We start from the raw sequence: 24,821 nt of genomic DNA, 5'->3' as shown, positions 1-24,821 counted from the left end.
GGGGGCGGAGGGTAGGAGGGAAACAAATTAAAGGCTTAAATGAAATTTTGGGAGACAAATCACGTCTAATAAGTTTGCTACTTAGTAGGAAGCACGAAAATACGCTTTTAAAAATAAGGGGTGAGCAGACAAGCCGACTTCATCTCCTTTCCCAGACTCTTTCTTTAAATCCCTGCCGCGGCTCTCACTTCACACACACACACAAAACAAACCGGAACTCCATGCTTTCTGCCTTTACATCGCTGCTCTTACCCCCAGGTCTCCTCCTCCGAGCCCTTTCCATGGGGTGATCAAAGGACAAAGCTTTGGATTAGCCAAGCGCCCCCCCCCCCAAGCGCCCAGCGGTAAACCTGCCTGTCGGAGAGTTCCCTCTTCAGCTTGGCATCGAGTAGCATGAAGGGCTCATTCTCGCCCACGTCCCTCACCTGGGGAAGCCAAGGCAAAGGGGGGATGCGCTGGGGGCCTGCTCCAGGTGTGTGCCTGGCTTGCCTGGGATTGAGCGCCGGTGGGCACTCCTGGCTGCCAGGTGACACCACCCCTGCCGCCGCAGCAGCAACTCCAGCAGGAGGGAGGCTGGTGGTGAGCCTGGAGGGGAGCGGAGGTGCAGAGGCACGGCTGAGGGAGGCGGGCAGCCAGGCGCGGCTGGGAGTCCCGGGCAGGCGGAGGAGGAGGCCGTAGGCTTTTGGCGGGGGCTGGGAGGCTTTGGCGGGGGGTCCAGTTTGGCGCCCTAAGGGCCGGCCTACGCTCTAGGCGAATGCCTAGTTCGCCTAGCAGGTGAGCCGGCCCTGAGTACAGGGCTAGAACTGACAGAAAATACCCACGTAGAAAAGCCTTTAGTTGGGGAGTTTGTTTCTTTTTTACAGCCAAACACTGAAAGAAATGAGAGTCAGCAAGGCAACCAAATGATGAAAAATTCTAATGATCATCCTGGGGAGGTTCTGTTTCACTGTATCATTCTGAAGTGTGCTTGCCCACAAAAGCTTATAGCGTGAATAAAACTTTGTTCTTAAAGGTGCCACTGGACTCAAACTTTGTCCTGCTGCTTCAGACCGACACGGCTACCCCATCTGAATATATGCTAAGTAAGTTATAAATGATGCATTTTATGTTGTTCAATCAGTAAGAGAAGTTTAGATTTGACAGGAAAATAATCACAGCATATATTTCAATTTCCCCCCAAATCTGTATATATTTTTTTACATCATTGCTTCCCACAATGGATGCAAGGACAAAACAGGGCAGACCTATATGTGTCACCTAGAATGTCTTAATGGTATAAGATAATTAAAATAGAGCTACAAACCCACACATAATTATTTGAGAAACCCATGAAACTGCATGAATAGGATTGTGCTGTGTCAGAATTATCTAAGCACATCCATTGCTCTAAAGTGAACAGCTACACTCAGCTGCAAAATAGTAAATAACTGTATGCATTTAAATGGCCTCAGAGGCTGGAGTAATCCTTCAAGCCAGGCTTCTTTCAAAACATGTGTCATTAACTTGAACTCTTTTTTTAGCAAATTTAGAGTCCAATGGCACCTTTAAGACCAACAAAGGTATGAGCTTTCGTGTGCACACAAATTTTATCAACGGCTGACCAACTGGATCTTTCTTTTAGCAAGAGATAGCAGCATTATGAGGACAGGATTCGAGACATATATTACGATTGTCACTGCTATGGTCTTTTTAAGAAGACATTTACTAAAATAATTAACTGCTCTGAGATATTGAGAACTTCTGTCCCACAGTACAATACTTTCCTGTTTACCTTCAGAACAGACAGGCAGAGCACACTACGTGCACAAGCTGTGCCTCCAGTGCTAACCACTTTATTACTTGCATTACTATTCAAGATCACACATTTACATTCTGCCGTCATGCTCTAAATAACTTGCCTAGCATCTGAAAGGTGCCACTGGACTCAAACCTTGTTCTAGAACAGTAATTTGTTAGCAACAAAGCCAGTAGGTGATTTCTCATGTACTGGACACAACAGAATTGCTCCGTTCACATTATGCCAATTTTTACTACATTTAGGAGCAGTGGAACAGACCTAGACTTAATCTAATCGTTTTTATCTGGTATACTGTAAACTTTGAATTTTTAACTGTAAAACTGTGTATATTATTGGTCAAAGGATCATAATAAAGAACGAACAACTTAGTTTGGCCTTATTTAAAAAGATCGTACCACTTATTTCAGAACTGTGAAAACCGAAAGGTACCTCTTTTCACAGGCAGCATCCCCATTACCAGCTGACACAGTATCAAAAGTTAATCTAATATCTATGGTTTCCAGAATTAGTGATTAACCGAGACCGCTCTCCGTGGAGTTCACCGGCTTTCTTCCCGGGGTACTGCAGGCACAACCACCTCGATTTTTGCCCGGGGAGAGATCCGGTCCTACCTGTGCAGGGCCGCCAATGGAGGTCCAGGCAGCTCCTTGCTCTACGGCTCGCGCAGCGCCGACATCTCTTTTACTTCCTCTCTGAACGCACACAGAAGGAAGCGTGAGTCAGAACCGCCCACTCTGGAATTTCCCTGGCCTGTGATTGACACGCCGAACAGCTAATCAGCAAACTTCCCCTTTCCGCACAAACAACTTCTTAAGCCTCAGAGATAGAAAAGAGCGGCTGAGCACGGAGGAGCGGAACTAGGGGAAGCCCAGGGGATGGCATAATTGGCATCTGCAAAGACCACACGGGCTCGGATGGTTTACCCGGCAGACTTATCAAGGCATAAACACGTCAAGATGATCGCTTCTGTTGTGATCTACGGCGTCGAGGTACCTCTCGCCCTCCCCGCTGGCTGCAAAAAGCACACTTTCTGAGGAGTAAGCCCCAGGGAACCCAACTGGGCTTGCTTGTCAGTAGGCAACGGGCTGTCTGCCCTCTTTTGTTTGCGCGTTTGCTTTGGAAAAGGGGAGGCGGCGGATTTTGAAAAAGGCTCCTTTTTAGCCTGGAAAAGGCTGCATCCTCACATCACTGGATCTTGTGCTCTGGCTGCGCCACAGCAGTCATTTGCAACTTATTGCCTTGCACACACAAGAAAAATATCCCGTTGCGAACGATTGCCGTAGTGCTGCTGCAGTATTACAGATGATGTGTGGACAGACCCAAAGGATGTTTCATTTCCTTTGGGGGGAAAAATCTGGCTTAATGTGTACATCAGCAGAGGGAAGAATGGAATGCACAGTGGTGACTGACTGTATGTAGCAGAGACGAGGATGAACTTTTATGGTCGGGGTGCCAACTCTGGGTTGCGAAATACCTGGAAATTTAGAGAGTGGAGCCTGGGTGGAGGAGGGGCCTCATTGGTATGTAGAGCCATAGAGTCCACCCTTAAAAGCAGCCATTTTCTCCAGAAGAACTGGTCTCTTTTGCCTGGAGATCAGTTGTAATTCTAGGAGATCTCCAGGCAGCACCTGGAGGTTGACAACCATTGCACTTGTCAGTATTGCATGTAAGAGAGAACGTGGACAGTTGTTGCCTTTCTTGTCAATTCAGCTTAACAGATGAGAAAACTAGCATCTGCCAAGCTTCCCCCCCTCCCTGTTCAACTGCATTTGGTTACCCGAGGACCACACATCCTCTAAAGAAATATTATACACTTATATATCAATTTATTTTATAAAACTAGAAGTTAACAAATAAGCAAGGGGGTTTCTTTGTAGTAAAAATCCTTTTGTAAATAATTTTTGAAAGCCTCGAATTCATCATTGGAGGCAATGCTCCCTCTAAGCTGTGGAGTCTTGTGAGCAGAAGTTCTACTTTGTGAGCTGCTGGCATTAAAGTTGTGAGCGAGCCATTTGGTTACTGCATAAATCAGTTTGCTCTGGAGCCATGCTTCCTGAGCGGAGACGAAAATGTGTGAGCCAAAGGCTAAAAAACTGTGAGCTAGCTCACACTAACTCAGCTTAGAGGGAACACTGGTTGGAGGTGCATAATGGGAGAACAGAGCCGGGCAAGACTATGTTACATATTTACAAAATAAATGGGACTGCTGTTGAGCCCTTGGCCTGTGGGTCCTTGCAAGGTTCCATCTTTTCCCCTGTGCTGTTTAATGTCTACATGAAACTGCTGGGTGAGGTCATCTGGAGATTTGACCTGGGTCGTCACCAGTATTTGGGGATGACATTCAAACCCCCTGGCTGATCCCAGGAAGGCTGTAGAAAACCTGAACTGGTGCCTGGAGGCAGTGTTAGAGTGGTTGCAGATTAATAACTGAAGGTTAATCCTGACAAGTCCTAAATGTTACCGGTAAGTAGAAGGCCTGACCTTGGATTTCAGATGTCACTCATTTTGGATGGGGTCACACTCCCCTTGAAGAAGTGGGTCCATAGTCCAGGGTGCTCTTGGACCCAGGCCTATTGCTGGATAATTAGGTGGTAGCTGTGGCCAGGAGACCCTTTTACTGGCTCTGATGGGTGCGGCCTTTCCTGGGCAGAAATGATATAGTGATAGCTGTGGCCAGGAGACCCTTTTACCGGCTCTGATGGGTGCGGTGTTTCCTGGGCAGAAATGATATGGCCACTGTGGTGCATGCCTTAATCACATCTAGATTAGATTACTTTAATGCACTTTTCCCTGAGCTAGATAGCCCAGGCTAGCTCACTCTTGTCAGATCTTGAACACGAAGCAGGGTCGGCCCTGGTTAGTATTTGAATGTGAGACCACCAAGAATACCGGGATCTCTACACAGAATCAGACAATGGCAAACGACCTCTGAATGTCTCTTGCATTGAAAACCTTATGGGATCACCATAAGTCGACTGTGACTTGATGGCAAAAAAACAACAACAACATGCTCTACATGGGGCTTCCCTTTGAAAAGTGTTCAGAAATTTCTGTTGGTGCACAAAGCTGCAGCCAGGATGTTCACTGCAGAGGATCATAGGGACAATATCACTCCAGTCCTGACTAATCCACACTGGCTCCCGATCTGTTTCCAAGCACAATCCAAGGGCTTTAAGGCTCTATATGGTTTGGGACCAACATATCTGAAGGATAGCCTACTCCCTTAAGAATTTACGTGACCATTATATTTATCCTCCAAAGCACTGCTTTGGGAGCCCACACCTTCTGAGATTACGCAGGTGGCAACCCAAGAGAGGGCCTTCTCAGTTGTGGCACCAAAACTCTGGAATTCTCTCCCCAGCAAGACTCACATGTCCCCTTCTGCTGCCATCTGCTAGCAGGCGAAGGTTTTGTTTCTATCTGGCATTCCCTCAGTGATCCCGCCTTCCTGCCCAATGTTTTAGTTGTTGTTTGTAGTACACTTTTGTATGCATTTAAATTCTGGTGTTAATTGTTTTAATGATGTGTTTACTGTTGATTTTAATGATTTTTAAGATGCAATTTTCTTATGTATGTTTTTAATTTGTTAGCCAACTTGGTGGACCTCATGAGGGCAGAAAGATGGGATATAATTTTGTAAAATAAATGAATAAACAAACAAATGAGAGAGTTGTCTTGCAACAAAGGAAATATCAAGCTGTTTCCCTCAGTCTTGCTCTACCACAATCCACCCAACAAGCTCAGTTACAAATTCATTGTGATTTAATTCATTTTTCCAGAAACCAAATGATTTGGATTAAGGTAGTACACCAGAAAAGAAATGTGATTTACATGGTGTGGGACTGGAGAGACATCAGCCTAAGTTACCTTTATAAGCACTGTTGTGAAGTTAAATTGGCAAAACACAAGTGTGCCACCATTACAGAACAGGTGATATGCAAATATAAATGACAATAATAGGTGATAATGAGAGAGAACTAGATGAAAGGGATAGCCCCAGAAGTAAGGCAATTTATGTTTCATATTCCAGACTTTATTCCTGTGGAAATTTCCCTTAGAGAATATATAAATACAGAAGAAACTCCCTTTTCTGTTGAAAGAAATGCCTCTAGCAACAATCTGCAGTTTCTGTATGTATCAGTCAGTCAGTTTATTATTACAGTCTTCGACCAGTACATAACAATTTAAAAGACAAATAGAAAAATTCCTGATACTATCCTAGCTGGTTATGAGCCAGTAAAAACCTTAGTAACATAAAAGCTTATAAATTATATAAAATATAAAGGAAAAAATAAAACTACTGTTCAAACCTTTTAAGCCATTTACATTTTTTGATAAAAGTAGAGATATGGTCTATTTGCCTCGCTTTTTGCATTCCTTACATACCTGGGCACAGAACCTAGCCACCTGTCTTGATGTATGATGATTCCTATCCAACAACAGGTATTCTAATTTAATTTTGTTTGATCTTCCTGGGAACCTTTCCAGCAGCAGGCCGATGATTTCCTTTCGGCTCGCCGTATGGAAAGAGCGATTTAAAAAGATATGCTCCAGAGAGTCTATTTCAGTCCGGGAACAAGTGCAGAGCCTGAGCGTGTAAGGGATCCCTCTGTACCGTTCCCCTATTACTGCGGACGGCAAGGCCATGCTCCTTGCTAGGGTGAAGGCCCTTCTGGTATTATAAGAGTCAAGAAAAGATAAATAGGCTGCAAGAGCAACCACATATCTACTGTTTGCTGGAGAAAAATAATTTGGTGACTAGCACTTTTTGCTTAATAAGCAATTTTGCCCAATCTGTAATGTATTGAAACGTTTACATGAATCACCTCATAGGACTCCCATGTTAAGCTTCAAGCTCGGACCGCTTGTAGCCAACTGCTCTGAAATTGGTCATGCAGTATGAGATGGAACAGCCCATTTGGGTTAATACTGCCCGTTATCCATTTATATATGGAAAGAATGCAAATCCTAGCTTCCACCCTGATCATTCCTGTTTCCAAGGGAACCCAGGAGTTTGATACTGTATGTATCTAAATTGCTGCATCATCTTACACATCTTTGCACAAGGGCAGACAAGAAAGAAGAAAGGGGTATGTTCACAGTTAATTAACATTGTGTGTTAAAGTGGTTAGAGTGTTAGAATAGGATCCGGGCTCTTTTTGTAGCAGGAACTCCTTTGCATATTAGGTGACACACCCCTAATGTAGCCAATCCTCCTAGATCTTACAGTAGCTCCTGTAAGAAGAGCTCTGTAAGCTCTTTGAGGATTGGCTACATTAGGGGTGTGTCACCTAATATGCAGAGGAGTTCCTGCTACAAAAAGAGCCCATTCAAATCTTCACTTTGTCATGGAAGCCCACTCTGTGACCTTAGGCCAGTTACTCCCCTTCAGCAACCTAGCCTGTCTCACAGGGTGGTTGTGAGGCTAAAATGGAGGTGGGAAAAACAATGTCAGCTGCTTTGGATCCCTGTTGGGGAGTAAACTGGGGTATAAATATCTAAATAAATATATATATAAATACTTTTTACTTTGACAAGCCTTTATTGGCATACGTATATACATACAATAGGAGATCAGGTTAAATATATATCAGAAAATATAAATCCATATAGGGTAAAATTGGACCTAAGGCGCAGAAAAGCAGCATGAAAGCAGAAAATATATAAATACACATTTTGCCAGTTGGATGTTCACTCTAATGCCATTTAACTAGCTGAAAAATGAACCTAGAATTTTTAACTCTGTTCCTGCAGATCATGCTTAATTCACAGCACTTTAAGGACCTAGCTCCCATCTCTTCAGCATTCTTCACAACACCGCCCCCCCCCCCCACCTTTGACTCGGCCTAGGATAAAAGGACTCCAATCTACATTTCTCCTCTACTGTGAGTCACTCTTGAAAGCTTATACCCTGACGCTCTTGTTGGTCTCTTAAGGAGTTACTGAACTTAAATCTAACTCTTCATAATTCAAGTGTGCCATGGACTCTCTGACACAGATTTATTTATTAAAAAACCTTGTAAGCAGTTGTTTTAAGCAATTCAGCAGAAACAAGATAACAGCAGCAGTAAGAAAAGAAAAATAAATCCTTATACCAACACTTATTAAATTGTATCAAAACAGACATCTAACATGCTGTCTAAACATAAACCTGTTCCAATTCCACCTGCCGCAAAGTTTAGAAAAAACAGGGAAGTATTAGTATTCTTTTCTCTCATATGAGGCTAAATAAAGTTTTCTGGGAGGGGAAGGGGTTAGGTTTGGTAAGGGCTTAAACACAAAGCTCTGATCAAATTCAGAGCTATACATGTGCCTCCTGCCACTATTGTTGCAATAACGTTGTGGGGGGGGGGAGAGTTCCAGTAAAAGATCTGATGTATAACATGCACACGAAAGCTTTATACCCAGAATTAAACTTTGTTAATCTTAAACGTGCCACTGGACTCCAACTTTGTTCTGTTGCTTCGTTTGACATGGCTACCCACATTAATGTAATTTGATTCTAAAGCATTTGACTACAAATGGATCTCCTGGGCTTCCCAGAGCAAGTCCCACATTTATAGAGTTCCCACAGGAAAAAAATCCTGTTCCTTGTACCTGTACAATAAATCTCCTGAAAAGTCATCCTTTCCAAAGACCAATAGGGACACTTGAGTGTTGTATCATATGGGAAAGCACTACCCTTTTCCACAAGTCCAGGTGGCTGACAGAGGAACTGATTAGGGCTGGGTTTATTGCAGGCACATGTTTTGGTTGCTTGGTAGGCCTGTAATTAGATAAGAACAATCTCAGGAGAAGTGACTGAGCTTTGCCTTAGGATCTTTCTGTACTTTGTGAAAAGTATTTGAAAACAACAACCCAGTAATTTTTTTAATGTATTTCAGCAGTAATAGGTAACAAGTATTTAGCAAAATTCAACAGGTAAGAAATGTGACATGACCAACAATCCACTTAACATCACATTTGACAGGAAAATGTTCTCCATAAGAGGGGAAAATAGGAGACACCTGCCCAGCAACAGGTATCTTGGCTGGTGAGGAAAATCAAACCCAATGAATATATGAGCAACTTGAAAATATACCTGTAAACAGTGTTTTGTATAAACATGTCTCAGGATGGAAAAGCAAGGGAAGTGAGTCTCTGCAGAGGGGATTTCCATTCTAGCATGGAAATAGAGCCCCATGTTTAATTGCTTGTAGGATTCGGTTTCCTAGCATTTCTAGCCAATATCTAATCTTTAAAAGAATTCCAGTCTATTATGGCTTTGATCATTTGTTCTTGTCAAATGTTATAACTAAAAAAGTGCTGTGTGACAAGTTACAAATTCTGAGCAATGCTACCCATAGGCATGTAAAGACACAGAAAGGGGGTTCAAGAAGACTGACAACCTGGTCTTAAAACTTGTTACGCAAAGACGTATATGCTTAAGTTAATGAACTCCATCTTATCAGGTATGCTTGTACAGCATGGAGTAGAACTGGGGCCTAGGTCCCACTGACTTCATTATGCTTAGATCAAAGTTCTTTGCCTTAAAAGGTAAAGGTTCCCTTGCTCGAAAGCCAGTCGAATCCGACTCTAGGGTTGTGGTGCTCATCTCCATTTCAAAGCCGAAGAGCCAGCACTGTCCGAAGACGTTTCTGTGGTCATGTGGCCAGCATGACTAAACACCAAGGGGCACGGAACGCTATTACCTTCCCACTGAAGTGGTACCTATTTATCTACTTGCAATTTCTTGCTTGCGAACTGCTAGGTTGGCAGGAGCTGGAACCAGAGACGGGAGCTCACTCCGTCATGCGGCACTCAGATCTCGAACTGCTGAACTACCGACCTTCCACAGCCTGCAGTTCAGCGTCTTAACCACTTGAGCCACCTTACTCTTCTATTAATTATCAGTGCCTGTAATGAAGGTTGCCATTTTAAACCCCCAAATTATGGAAGGGGAAGTCATATACAGTATAAAATGAGGCAAAACTAGGGAGATACCAAGCTTAGTGTCATACAGTCCTAACCCCATGGTGAAAATAAGCACAGTTATTTAAGAAAAAAATGGAAAGCCTGCCACCAACACCTAATTAACAGTTTGGCAACTGGAAAGAGTTTCAGGGGAAAGTCCTTTTCTCCACTTTGTACAAATTTGGGCAGAGAGTCTCCCATGAAGAGGGAAATTTCCTGGTCTAGCAATACTGCATCCATGATATGAGGTTGATTAAAATTGTTCTGTAATATATTACAGGATTCAATTAAAATGGCGAACATATCTGTTATGATTAATCATCCATGTGAAATCTAGTTGTCCTTGGGTATTTTTAATGGTAATTTAACAATATATCTGATATCCATCCATAATAAGTTTTCTAATTAGGAACATTTCATACAAATTATAAACACAACTCTACTTGAAATTTTAATTGTCTATGTCCATTCAATATCCCCAGTTCTCCTTGTACAGGTCACAGTATTAGAATGATCAGTGTAAATAATAACTTTGTTCAAGGAATATAATTACAGTGCCTCCAGCACTCAATACCCTTCACCAGAGGCATTGCTAAGTAGCTTTTTATAATGATCAAGAAGATGTTAACCTGTTTATAGTGCTGATTAACATTTTCAAACACAATGTGTTTAGATATATACCAGTCAACCACAAAGCAAGGAGCAGAGCTGGCATTTGAAATCCATTTCATGGAAGTACATCTCAGTTCTTCATGTCAATAAATTCTTGGTCCAGTATGGTGTATTGGGACCATTGTTCCCTCTAAGCTGAGTTAGTGTGAGCTAGCTCACAGTTTTTTAGCCTCCGGCTCACACATTTATGTCTTAGCTCAGGAGGGATGGCTCCAGAGCTAACTAATTTATGCAGTAGCCAAATCGCTTGCTCACAGCTTTAATGCCGGTAGCTCACAGAGTAGAATTTTTGCTCACAGGACTCCATAGCTTAGAGAGAACACTTGGGAGATCCAAAGGCAGATCCACACCCAGTTGTGAAGGTCAGTGGATGACCTTGGGCAAGTCACTCTCTTGCAGCCTCACCTGCTTCATAGCAGTGAGAATAAAATGGGGGGGGCAACCATGTCCACTGCCTTGAGCTCCTCAGAGGAAGGGCAAGATAGAAATAAGGGAGAGACAGACGCAGCTTAAAGCAGCCAATGCCACAGCATCAAAAATTGTTGATAGACACTTATGCTTTAGGTTGTTTACATTTTTCCAGATCAACATTTCAAGGAGTAATGTCACAAACAAAAAGAGGGGGGCCCTGCTTTAAAATAAAGGAGCTGGCTGGTGATCTCTCCGAGTGAGTGGCAGCTAGCAAATCTATGTTCATTCACGGTATTTGCCCTGGAATAAGCCGAATGCAACTTTAAAAGATCTACAATTACTCTGCTTCTGCAGCTGCAACATTCAATGAGACTTCAGATATCTGGGGTTCCTCCCCCAGCTTTTTGTTAACTGAGCAAATATGTTTCAAAGATGTACTGCTGAGTGTAGTCGGATAGTAGGCTAGTATACCAAGTACAATACAGCAGGATATTTAGGAAGTCTTTTGTCTTGACATTTCGATTCTAGGCTTGCCAGATCTGGGTTGGGGAAAACCTGGAGGTTTTGGGGGGTGGAGCCTGGGGAGGATGGGTGGGGAGCGGAGGGCTGTCAGCAGGGTGTAATGCCCTAAAGTCGCCCCTCCAAAGCAGCCATTCTCTCCAGGGGAACTGCTCCTGATCGTCTGGAGATCAATTGTAATAGCGGGAGATCTCCAGGTGCCACCTGGAGGCTGGTAAGCCTATTCAATTCTGCTTTCTCCACGACTTTCAGAACTCGAGTAGAATGCTCACACACACCCAAGTCCACTGTTATTTGTTTTTTCTTTTTATTACCTTGTTACACCATAATAAACTTACATAAGGCACATTTCTCTTTGGCTGAGCTAAACAAATATTAATAGCAGCGACAAGGCTGTTCCAATAAATATGTTTAGTACAAATCTTCTGTCAGGGAGCAATAAACCCGGAGATCAGATTGAACATAAAATCGCAGAAAATATACACTATAACATAGCTCAAGAATTAAGACGGTTAAGCTCTAACTTTTTTTTTTGCTGCAGAAAAGCAGAAAACAAAGGTTTCAGTTACAGTGTTCAGATTTAATACATGCTGGCTAACAGACCTACTACTACCCTGCCCACTCCCATGTCCAAATCAGGGGCAAAATACCCTCTTCTGCTACTCACTCAGGAAAGTAAGAGAGAGGGTCCCGAAGAGCCTTCCAGAGAGCTTTAATCGACTGCAGGGAGGAAGGCACACCCAAGCTTACTTTTAGCTAGGAGACGGGGAATTCCCCATGATGGAGGCCCTAGACAGCCCTTCAGTGTGAGTGTGTCTTTGTGTGTCTGTGTTTTGAAGACTATCCAAAAGTAATTGAAAGGTCTCTCCTCTAGCCCAGAGGGGTATGTTGAACTACGTCACTGCTTAGTGAATGATGCATTAGAGGAAAGGGTGATTCAGTTCTGGAATCCCATAAAGACATGCATATTTTATGCCAAGGAAGGTCTATTATTCTCACCACATTCCTTAAATGGCTATGAGTTGTTTCCCTAGGAAAAGCATGCATCACAAGGCTGTCCCTTTTGAGGACAGAAAAGTTATCATATGCAGTCAAATTCAAACCTGTTTTCTGGAATAAATGAGTTTAATCATTTCCATTGTGCTACAAATCAAATGAGGCGCAGAGTTGCCAATCAGCTAGCTTATGACAGAAACACCACCCACACCCCGCTCCCTGTTTGCCAGACATCTCGGGCCAGTTGTCTTGAGGGGTTTTTTTGTCACCGCACACACACCCCTTCCCCAACAGTTTATGAACACTGGCATGCTATTGTTCTTTGCTGCAGTGGTCTCATTGTGCTGATCTGTCTTCTGCCAGGAAGTCTAGGGGAGGAGGAGATGGGAAGAGGAAAAAGGAGAGAAAGAGAGAAGCTCCTGGAGCAGCCCCCTACTTTTAAAGGAAAATGGGGTAATAGTTCTTGCTGCTTAGAAGAAGAGCCACTGTGGTACAGCCAGAGGTCGATTCGGGGGGATCGCGGGGGATCACAGTTCCCCTGGGTGAGGTGCAGGGGCGGGGCACACGACGAAGCCCCGCCCCCTGCTTCCGGCCGCCCCGCTTCCGGCCCTCATTCAGCCAGGAGCAGGCAGGAGAAGAGGGAGGGTAAGTTGCTTCCTCCCCGCCTCTCCCCACCCCTGCCTGCCTGGGGCCAGGGAGGGCCTTGGCGGGGCTTCCTCGCACTCCCGCTGGCCTTGCAGGTCCACTGCCGGGCCCCTGATGTCAGGGGGTGTGGCATATGCTAATGAGTTATGCTAATGAGTTTCCCTAGCTCTTTTTCTACGAAACGACCCCTGGGTACAGCAGAAATGTTGGATTTGAATCAAGGAAATTTGGAGTTCAGATCCATAGATCAGCAGAAGGCTCAAGACTGAGGTAGCTGCAGGCTAAACCAACAGCTGGTAAAAGACAGACACTTGTCAAAGTTGAGGTAGGTAAAACTCCAGGCTGGAAGCAGGATTTCTTGTTTTAGCAACGTCTTGCCTCTCTGTAGGCAACTATTGTTTTAGCCCTCATCTACCTCTTCATTTCCTGCTTGCCCTAGAACCAAGCACGGAGCTATTGCACCAACATCGTTTGAATATTGACAGTTGCCTCCAAGGCTGCTGAGAGCCACAATTGGCCTGCTGGAGGAAGATTCCACCTCCCTGCATATGACCCTGATCCAAACCATGTATCTCATTTTGTAATGTTATATTTGAACACACATACATATATGTATCAATATAGGTGGCCTCAAGTTCACAAAAATTTCATGTCACAATAAATGTATAGTAAGGTGTTATGTCTTAATACAATAAAGACATGAGTAAGCTTATGCACAGTTCTATATTACAGAGCATTACTTGGACTGTTCTAAAGAGCATATCAGAGAAGCCTTTGCCTTCGGCGGGAACCACTCTCATTGGTTCCAAGCCCGCTGTTCCTATTGGTTGTTATCTGTTTGTTAGGTGTGGTTATGGCCATTCAAATCGTATATGTCAGCCTTGTTCTATGTAGTTTGGTCTTGTGTTCTTATGAGCTGAATAAAATGAAATCACTTGTTCAAGAAGCTGCCTCGATTTCAGTTCATAATACTGGCGACGAGGATGGGATGCAGTGGGTAGGCAGCCCCACAGAACCATAAGAGCAATCACTGACCGGGCAAGGAATTGTTGCCTTGGCCCTGAGAACGAGTCATGACGGACGACCAAGGAACAGTCGCCTTGGTCGCAAGTGACACCAGCAAGCCTGTGCCGCCGCCGCTGTTGCCACTGCAGCCGAACGAGTCTACCATGGCCACCCTGGGACAGTTCAAGCTGTTCGACATGAGCACCAAGGACTGGGACACCTTCGTTTCCGGATTCGAGTTCTACGTTACTGCCGCTAAGGTCACAGATCCTGAGGTTAAAAAGGCCACGTTCCTGAGCGTCTGTGGGAAGAACATATTTGATGTGGCCCGGATGCTAGCGGTGCCTGTATAACTCTCAACAACCGTCTTAGCTGAAATCACTAAGAAACTGTGTGACCACTTCATACCCCAAACCTCTGAAATCGCTTGCAGGCACACTTTCTACAAGCGCGATCACGCCAAGGGTGAGTCCATTGCTGAATACGTAGCAGTACTTCGGAAAATGGCCAGGCTATGCAATTTTACTGACCTTGGTGACCGACTTCAAGACAGGCTAGTTTGCGACCTTCACAACAAGAAGCTACAAAGGCAGTTGTTCGCCAAGAAAGAACTCATGTTCCAGGTAGCTTATGAGGAAGCGGTCGTGTCCAAAGCTGCAGAGCAGTCTACCAATGAGGTCCGGCAATCCAGAATGCAAACTACATCCGGTCCACCAGGATAGCGTGGAAGACACCAACAGCGAGGACGACAGTGTCTGTCGAACGAGAGCAGAGAGCCACAGAAGCTACCGCCTGAGGGCAGAAACACCAGTGTGGTCTACAGAGAGGTACTTCGGTAGAGGGAGGGAAAGTACATATGTCTTACTTTATTTTTTACACTACAGTCTTCTCCACTAGCATTCCTACAACAAATGCCACATTTCAAACTTCACATCATCGGTATTATAACTGGACTTACGGAATTTAAATACCGTAGCAAAGCACTTGTATCAGGCTAGTTCATAAATAAGCCTATGGAGTACAGTGGGGCTTGCTTATAAGTAAAGGCCTGCAAAAACAGAGATGCAGTCAGGAAGAATGGGTGGTGACGTGTGTGCTTCAAATGAACTGCTGTTAAGCTCGTGCCATCCTCCACTGCACACAAGATCATACGTTTGTATTTCCAACAAATCAGAGCTGCTGCCACCCTTTGTTCGTGCACACAGAATAACTAAAATGAATAACAGCCCTCATGTCAACCATATAAGGAAAAGTGACAAACCCCTTTATCCCTCTTTAAACCCTAGCCTCACCTTTGTTGATACAAGTTAAAGCAGGGGTATCTCCTCGGCATTGAATAATATGGAATATATGCACTCTAGGGTTTCTTTTACTTATTTATTTAAAACATTTTCATTCTGCCTTTCCACCCAAATAGGGTCCCCAAGGTGGCGAACATAACAACACTGAAAACATTAAAATAGTGTTTAAAATAAGGTGTGTATAAAATATTTAAACAATTCAATAAAAAAGAACACATAGACAAGCAAACACAACACAGTCAGGGTTTGCAGTGCTTACAGCAAATTTCTGCCAAGTTTCCTGTTAGCTCCTTCCCATGCACCTGCATTAGACGTTCGCCCAATGTTTGGCACTCAGAGGTACAGCATGTGTCTTTCTTCTTTTGCTCCCTGTTTAATCACCTCTCTTCATGTGTCATTCCCTTCCAAGACCCAGCCCCAAAATGTTTCACACATACTAGAACACACATTTTAATGCTTGCAGCATCTAATGCCTTATACTAAAGGTGCCCCCCCTTCCTTGCCAACTATCGAGAACATTAATTTCCATTCAAACCTCTTGCATGGTTAATGGTGTTTGGTTTTCTTCTTGTGTATTCTTCTCTTAGTTAAATTACATAGGAATCTATTGTGTCTTACTGGAGATCCGGTGTGGTATATTGGCTAGAGTGTATAACATTGTCTCTGGAGACTCAGGTTCACTTCCTGCTTGCCTTTAAACTTACAGGGTGACCTTGGGCCAGTCATTCTTTCTCAGCATAAACCAACCTTTCAGGATTGTTATTGCCAGTATAAATGGAGGAGAGTGGAATCCTGTGTATCGCCCTGAGGCAGGAGCCGTAATTGAGGCCATCCGTACAAGGCACAAGGCACATTACAGTCGTATGTAGATTGTAAGACTGAGCCCCATCCTTCCAAAACTGCAGCTGCCAGGAGAAGCCATGACACTTCATTTAGATGACAACTGGTTTGCATTTAGAGCACAAACCTTTTAGGTTAATATGGGGCTCATTGGTGGTATCAGCAAAGTTTATTTTCTACCATCCTTTCAAAACCCTCAAAAAATGCCAATTTGGGTATTTATGGCTGCGAGCACGCGGGCAGGAAAATGCGGGGGGGAAGCGTGGCTGTTTGCCCCGGGGCTAAAAACCGCATGGTTGCGTGAGCAGACCTACCGTGGAGGTCCCGTGGAGGTCCCATGGTTAGGGGGAGGTGCGGATCACAGGACACTCCTGCGGCGCTGCAAAGAAGCGGGGCCGCGGGGCAAACGGGGTTGTGGGTTTTTTGCTAAACTAAAGTGTGCGCATGCTCCGTTGGGTGCTTGTGCACATCCGTGGAGACTTTGGGGGAAAAAACACCTTTTTGCAAGGGGACATGGGCGGGCACCGGAACTACCACCGGAAATGCAATCAGACGCCTGCCCTTGGCCCGCGGTTTCAGGAAATTAGTACCTCCGAGGTACTAGTTTTTTACCGTGCATCTTCTGTGGGAAGCCTCGGGTTCGCCACGGGAGCTCGAAGCTTCCCAGATGTGGCAGTGAGATCGCGCCCGGAAAATCTGCCTATCTTCCGTCCCTCTAGCGTGCCTAATGCTCCATGTGACCGCAGCCTTAGTTTTGTTTGCTTGAAAGGAAAAGCACCATCTATATTTCCCACTTCCTTTTAGGGGTGCTACTGGGACAGATGTAGAGTATTTGCCCACCTATGCCAAATATGAAGGAGAAAACTGCGAACTTTACTTTTCTAATCACAGGTAGAGTCAGGTTGAATATGGAGAATTAACAAGTAATGGAGAGTCTCCAGTTCAAATGGATGCCCACCCTCACACACTTGTGCAAACAGAATTTGCTTCTTTCCAAACGGATGTGGTGGGGGAAAGTGTCATCAAGTTGCAGCCAACTGATAGCCATCCTGTAGCATTTTCAAGGCAAGAGATGAACAATACACTTGACTTAATGAAAACCTCACTATACTACACCATGCATCCTGACACGTTGTTTGTGCAGGTGATCTAAACAATAGCCTAAGACTGGACTATTATTCACCTTTCTATGGTATAAAATACATTGACATTCCTGAAGGCTCTTCCACACAAAGAAGATCTTAGAGATTAGGTATTAAATATTACCACCAGCATCCCTCTCCATTGAATGGGTGACATCCAGAGGAGGACTGGCCACTGAATTGCTGGAAACTTCTTTACTTCCATCTGCTGTATCTTTTGGCTGGCAATGATAGGAGTGGCACTCTGGCCATGATCAAGTTTATATTCATTGCTCTTAGAATCAGACAGGCACTCGTTAAAGAAAATAACTCTGTGCTTAAGCACTAGTGGACTACAGATTCTATTTGTTTGGCCGAGGTGCCTTGGGGCACACAGGCATTCTGGTTTTGGCACAGGACCAGGACCAGGTCTACTGGAAACTTCTCAGTGGAGGGTGGTGGAGGGTGGCAGGCACGAGCCACGTCCCAGGAGCTCCACAGGCACTGCAGGAGTCATTTGGCTGAGGCCCTTCAACAGCAACCATGATCCGTGTCAGCTCATCAATGCCGCCTCCTCCTCCTCCACCACCACCACCACTGGAGGCAATAGGTGAAATGATGCCCATCATCAGCACTGTTGACTGGGTCTGCTACGGTTGCCAGCACTTGGCTGGCCACCCCCCAGAATCCTTGGGAGGCGGGGACTGCAGAAGTTGGCATTGTGTAATGTTCTAAGAATTCCCCAAATATCTATGGCTTTTACCATCGATTTGGGAAATTCTTAGAGCGTTCTCTGAATACGACAGCACTTCCAGGTATGAAGCCAGAAGTCAGTCACAGCACTGCTGGGTCCACCCCTCCCATTTTGCTCCCACTACTCCATCAAGTGGAATGGTAGCCCAGGCAACCTGGACACTCTAGTTTGAACTGTGTGACCCTTGCAATGTTAACTCATATCCCTGCAGGGGCTGCTCCACTTGGCTTGTTCCTGGGTCATTTAAATTTCCCAGTCTGTCACTGGAGACCTCCCCTCCCCACTATTCTTTATGAGTTCCTCGTTGAAAAACAAGATTTCTTCCATAAGGCATGACAGAAGTTTGAGGGGGGATGACCCAAGCATCAGAATGAGACCTGTGCCAAACAAATGGGTGCAAGAGGCAATGCTGAAGGCTTCTGGTAGCCCCTGTTGACAAAAAAAGTGGGGTGTTGTTATTTGCTTACCCCTTTGTTTGCTCTGTTTGGTTGCTCTGGTCTGAAAGAGAGCAGATGAAGCAAAATGATGACGCCTTCTGAGCCCAGGGAGGAAGTTTTGGTCAGAACAGGGGATTTCCAGAACACTGTGATCCCTGATGTTTATGCAAATTGTGCACTCAGATTAACCTGGTGTATCTGAAGAGGCCTTGAGAATAACAGAAGACACACTAGCCCTGGGAGAGCAGGGGAAAGGGGAGGGGGGAGAGGAAACATTAGAGGTCCAAGACAGGACAGGAGGAATGGGAGAAGACAGTTTAAGGACTAGGAATGAAGACTATTAAAAAAAATACACCACAAATCTTGGGGAAATGGCTTTTTTTACACAGTAAAACTTTCCTCTAGAGGCCCCAGTGTTGCAGCTTTTCCTGTAATGGACATCTATACCGGGGGTGGGTGGGGGTGGCACAGGCAGTTAAATGCCTGTAGAAATAGTAATCTCGAACAGCTGTAACAGCGGTTCGAATACCACCATGGTCGGGGTGAGCTCCTGACCCTTGCCCCAGCTCCTGCCAACCCAGCAGTCCGAAAGCCCCTCGGGGCAATTAGGTAAATGGGTACCTGTCCGTAGGAGGACAGAGGGGTACCCCTCGATCGAAACTGGGCTCCAGCCGAGCGAGGAATCGAGAAGCAGCAGCGACACGATGGCGGTCAGCACGGAGGAGATGAAGAGAGGCAGCGACATCCCAAGGAGGCGGTTGGCTCGGCAGCTGATGACGTGGCCAGCAGGAGGATGTCCGGAGCCGAAAGGACGTTGTGACGCCCACCGCAGCTGCGCACCAGGGCCCGTAACCAACAGCCCCCGAGAGGAGTCGCCAGAGAGCCGAAAGAACAGCGGAGGCTGTGGAAGACGCACCGGAGAGAACTGGAAGAAGTCGCCCACTCGCCGGATAAATGAACGATCGGAGCCGGGAGAGTACCTGGTAGGGCTCCCCCCACCCCAGACGTACTGTGGCCACAGTTAGGGTTTCTGCATAAGTCTCTGCACCATGAACCGTGTAAGCCGCTCAGAGACCTTCGTGGGTGAGCGAGGTGCAAATTGAAGGTATATATAAATAAATAAATATAAATATAAATAAATATATCACAGAATCAATATACCAATGGCTGATTTAAAAAAAAAACTTCAAGAAAGCCCCCTGACAGCATATGGGTGGGAGGTGGCACTTCTAGCACCCCTGGAGCTCACTTTGGACTGGAAGATACAGGCCTGGAGACATGGACTGGCATAAGACATGCCCTTCTCCGCCTCCTCCTGTGACACAGCCAGCAGGGAGAAAGATGAGAGTGTCAATACCTTCAGTGGGTGGTGACACCCCATTCAGCTGTTTGGGTTGCGGTTTTTTGTGAACCATCCCTCCTCATCCCAGCTAAAGAGAATTAATGAAGTGGTTACAAGGGAACAAGCTAGAACTGAAAGCAGGCAAGGGGCTGAATGGTAACATCGGTGTCTTTTGGGGTTGGGGAACTGTTTTGCAAACGTTGGATAGTGTCAGGTTGTATTAGGGTTGCCATCTCCCTGGTGGAGACGGGTGGATCTTCTCCCCCCAGTTCTTATTTCCTGCTGGGCCTATTGCATGACATCACTTCCAGGGGAAACCTGGCACTGACATCATGCCTCTCTCGGAAAGTCTATGGATTTACCTTAAGAGTTTCCAGCAATTCCTACATAGGCATGCTGTCATTTCTGGGGTTGCTGACAACTGTGCCCCCCAGTGTACTGCTTTTTCTGTAACTCCAAGACTGGATTGCTGCAGTGCAACATGCTGTGTACGGGGCTGCCCTTAAAAGCTACTCAGACTCTTCACTGGGTTCAAAATGCAGCAACCCCATTTCCTGTCTGGGAGAAACAGGTTTATTCAAAGTACACTTATGAAGGGTTCTACTGGCTGCCGGGGATTGTTTGTGGGCTCAATTTAAGATGCTCTTTTTGACCTATAAAAGCCCTTCATGTCTGTGAACCCACATAGGAGAAGGACTGTCTCTTCAAATACACACTCATCTTTGGCCAATTTCAGAAAGAGCTGCAAAATAGTTTTTCCAGAAGACCCTTTTCATAATGGCTACATGGGGACTTTTATAGTAGTGCTGAGTCTTTTAATTTTTGGCTTGTGTAAGGATTTTGATTATGTTTTTAAGTTGCTTAGGTGGTGGTGGGGGGATGACCTTAGGTGATCAATGCATATTTTTAGAACTATATTGAGAAACCAAATCAGAATTAAGAGTTCATTGTTAACCATTGCATTGGCATCGCTGCTTATATCAAGACCAGAAGATCATGGGATAAGAGCCCAGTACAAACCAAGAAGGCCTCAGGTGCAATCCCTGGGATCCCCATGTGTTTCCAGTAGCAGGCCTGGTCAAAGTATTTGTCTGAGACCTCATGAAACTGTTGCCCAGAAAAAGACCAGTCTAGACAGGCTAATGGACTGATTCACTATAATGCAACTCCCTACATCCTAATGTCCCAATGTGTCTTGAAGCTGTGCAGACAAAACAGCTGATTAGGACACTCCATGCTGCTATGCGGCCTTTTAAAATTACCATCTGGCTACATGGTGGGGACTTGTGCATGATGGCCCACAGTCTATGGCAAACCAGCTGAGAACACCTGTTCCACATTCAAGAAAGGGTATTTTCTGATACATGTGGAAAGCTTAGGTTCTGGTGCATGCAAAACGTGTGCTTTACCACTGAACTGTTAACAACGCTGAGTCTTGAAAAGCAGGCAGGATATTCATCTAAATTACACTCTTATGTATGTACACTCTTTTTCAGAATGCTGCTTATTCTAGAGACGTTTAATGCAAGGAAGGGTTAAATTAACAATAAGAAGGCACTTTGACCTTGTCAGACCTTGGTTCATTATTTTTCCTCCCTTTAAAACTTTTGTTGTTTTAGATGGACTGGATAATAATCCAGGTAACTGACAATCACTGGTATCTGTAGAGAAAGAGAACTTGCAAAATTATATTTATTTTATTTATTTATTAATTGAATTTATTAACCACCCTCCCCAGTAGGACCGGGCTCAGGGCAGTGTACAAGATAATCAGATAAAACATTGCATAAAACAATTTAAGATCAGGCTAAAACAGTAAAACATCATAATCAATCTGATCAGTCCAGTACTCTAATTAGCTATAGATGGTGCTAAAATCCTAACAGTGCCACTGTCTCATGGGGGAAGGGGCGGGGGGAGGACCGGAGTGCCAAGACGGGACCATCGCTGTCCTCAACCAAATGCCTAGAGGAACATCTCTGCCTTGCACGCCCTGCAGAATTGTAGTATATCCCGCAGGGCACGGATGTTACTTGGCAGAAAGTTCCACCAGGTTGGAGCCAGGACAGAGAAAGCCCTAGCTCTGGTCGAGGACAGCTGGACTTCTCTCGGGCTAGGGACCACCAGTAAATTCTGATCTCTCGAGTGTAATGCTCTTCTGGGGGTATACCAGGAAAGGCGGTTCTGAAGGTACATAGTTCTCTGGCCATTAAGGGCTTTAAAGGTCAAGACCATAACCTTGACTCTGAAGCAATAACAATACACAATTTCTGCCTCAGCAGTATGGGAACAGGTCATTCGAAGACGCACACTGGTCAGTCTTTAACACTGGATTATTTTGAGTGTTCATTTTGCAAGGTCAAGAATATGTCTCACTCTCAGGAGAACCACTTAAAATCTAATGCTCCCTGTTACTCAGGAATGAAAAACTGAGTCCTCTGGGTTATACTCCTCCACTGGAATGTCATCATAGGCGAACAGGTAGTGTCGGGGGTGGGGGGCAGGTTATGTGCCCTAGAACTAGGGTTCCCAAGTACTTACCGTGATTCGGCAGGGAAAACATGCTCCCCGGCCGGACCATTCCTCCCTGTAATGCACCATGCTGTCACCAGGAAGTGACGCTGGGCGACGCTCTGGCAATGGGGCTGAAAACTCGATGGTACCATTGAGTTTCCAGCCCCATTGCCAGAGCGTCGCCCGGCGTCACTTCCTGGAGACAGCATGGTGCGGCACGTCTGCTGTCCCCGCGGGAATGATCCTGCGAAGACGTCTGTGTCCCCCGCCGAATCACGGTAAGTACTTGGGAAGCCTGCCTAGAACCATTAGACAGTACAGAGGCAATTGGAGAAAAAAGTCCTTGCATGACTAGGAGACATCTTTGTGCTATTTTTTCTTTCCAGCGCAATGGTAACTTTCCCCTGCTTCTTTCCCCTCAAGCAGACACTTGTGACACTCTCAGTGTACAAGACAGATTTCAACACCATCCTTCACATGAAGTGTCCACAAAATTAGCAAAGCACTGAATGTGCTAAATCATTAATATGTAAATCACTTTTGGATAGTCCATTCTCTTTAAAAAGAAAAAAGAAAGAAAAGAAACCCAATGGGAAAAACTTTAGTATAGTTTTACTCCTGAGAGTAGTACTGGGATTTTGCGTGCCTCAGTGAAAAGGTTTCCTTGGCTGGAGGAAGGAGCAGGTGGAGATAGCCTTTGCCTCGTCTTCTGATGACCGTCTCCTCCCACCATGCCATAATAAGCCCTCCACAATGACTGCTTGAACTCTGTTTCTTTGTTCCTGAGGAAGCCCTGCCTTAAACCGCTTTGGAGGGAAGAAAGCTGAAAGCCAAGTTAAAGTTACCTAGCAAAACCCAAGTCTCCGAAGATGATGCATAACACAGCACCTAGAAGCTTCTAGCGCCAAAAAAGAGATATGAAACACTGGAGCCAGCTGACTCAGGAGGTTGTGCTCTAGACATCTGGATGCAACATGCTTGAGGCTGCTCTGCTTTTTCCAAATGTTGCAACTTATGAAACATAATATTGCTTTTCCTGGAAACTTCTTTGGGCTGCCCACTACAAGAAAGGGTCATCAGCACAGTTGTTTGTACGGCCCCTGTTACAAACATTGTAGCGATTTTCCTGCAGGGAATCATTTATTAAGGTCTTCTTTCCTCATAAGCAGTATTTCTCCAATACTTTTCCTTCCTCTAATTTTTCTGCTGTTCCTCATCTTTTCCCGAATGCTGAAACACTCCTTCCTGTTGCATTTCTTTTGTTGACCACCACCCCAGACTGGAGGCAGGAAGGGGGGGGGGGAGAGACTAAGAAAAGACATTCAGCAAAAGAGAAATGACACATCACTTTTCTTTAGAGCAAAACATTGAGAGCCAGTTTGGTGTAGTGATTAAGAGCGGTGGACTCTAAGGCTGAGAGCTGGGTTCGATTCCCCACTTCACCACTGGAAGCTAGCAGGGTGACCTTAGCCAAGTCACAGCACTCTCAGCCTAAAAATAAGCATAGCTTGCCACTTAGCAGTGCCAAAAAGGAGCTACAGTTTCAGTCGCCAAACAATCCCTTCTGGAATCTCCTGGCTATTCCACACACAATGCCATACAATAATTTAAGACCACTGTAACAAGTGGGTGTTAATTCATATGGATTTTGTGTGTAATGCATTATGCCTGAATATCCACACGCCGTAACTGTGAAGATCTTATTGTTGTGGTGCCTGGCCCAAGAGCATGTTGGGTGTTGCTGCCTTCTATTTCATCAATGTCTTGGAACAGATTACAATAATTCTGGTGAAACTTTTTTTAGTGCCACAGTAGACAAGATCGCAGAAGACTCATACATTTGAACATGAATCTGCCTTGAACATGAATCTGCCAGGATGGGGAAGGGAAGCATTTCTGATTTTAACAGCAAGGGGTGCTGATGAGTAAGGACTGGCAAAACCTTCCCTTCATTCACAGCTTATTTCCCTAAAATCTCCAAGTGTATTTCTCCTGGCCATTCCTGGTAACCCCTCAAGTGAGGCCAAGAGGCTGGGTTTAAATTTTTTCAAATCGTGGGATCATTTGTCAATTTTATAGAGCACCTCTCAAACCCAGAATCTGTGGTTCCAAATTAGCCCTCTCCTATACAAATACATCAGAGTCTGAATGTGTCACATTAGTATCCAAAAGAAGATTATCTTCTTCTTAGAAGTCAACATTGAACCGAGGCCCGTCTGGAAGCAGCATCCTTAAATCAAATGTACTGCAAACAGGACAACAATTGCATATTAGGGAAGAGTTTGAAAGTTTGGATGAAAAGTGTTTTCACCTGATTGCAATGATAGTTGGGCAACACAATAAGTTGCTTGGGGAAGTCAAAGAACCATCTTCCCCGGAGATTTTTCAGAGAAATCAAAGCTAGTTTGTGCTTTGTTCCTTGTTATTCATTATTCACTAGAAATGTATTAAGAGGAAGTTTAACTTTACCATTCAAGTATTGGTCTGATGCCATTCTCAATTCTTGGTCAATT

The 24,821-nt window shown here is 44.9% G+C and overlaps 1 protein-coding gene across 1 annotated transcript in view; it reads right to left on the bottom strand.

The window, feature by feature from the left end:
* The window catches only part of TNIP1 (TNFAIP3 interacting protein 1), a 71,487-nt gene extending 68,996 nt beyond the window's left edge, over positions 1 to 2,491 (bottom strand). The window contains exon 1 of the mRNA XM_015425870.1: positions 2,410 to 2,491. The gene's annotated coding sequence lies outside the window, so the exon portion shown is untranslated. The remainder of the gene's footprint in view (positions 1 to 2,409) is intronic.
* Between the last annotated feature and the right edge of the window lie 22,330 nt (positions 2,492 to 24,821).

The sequence above is a fragment of the Gekko japonicus genome, unplaced genomic scaffold (genome assembly GCF_001447785.1).
Source record: "Gekko japonicus isolate JY-2015 unplaced genomic scaffold, Gekko_japonicus_V1.1 scaffold2607, whole genome shotgun sequence".
NCBI lineage: Eukaryota > Metazoa > Chordata > Lepidosauria > Squamata > Gekkonidae > Gekko > Gekko japonicus.
The sequence above is the reverse complement of the archived record's forward strand: the minus strand, read 5'-3'. Positions and strand labels throughout refer to the sequence as shown.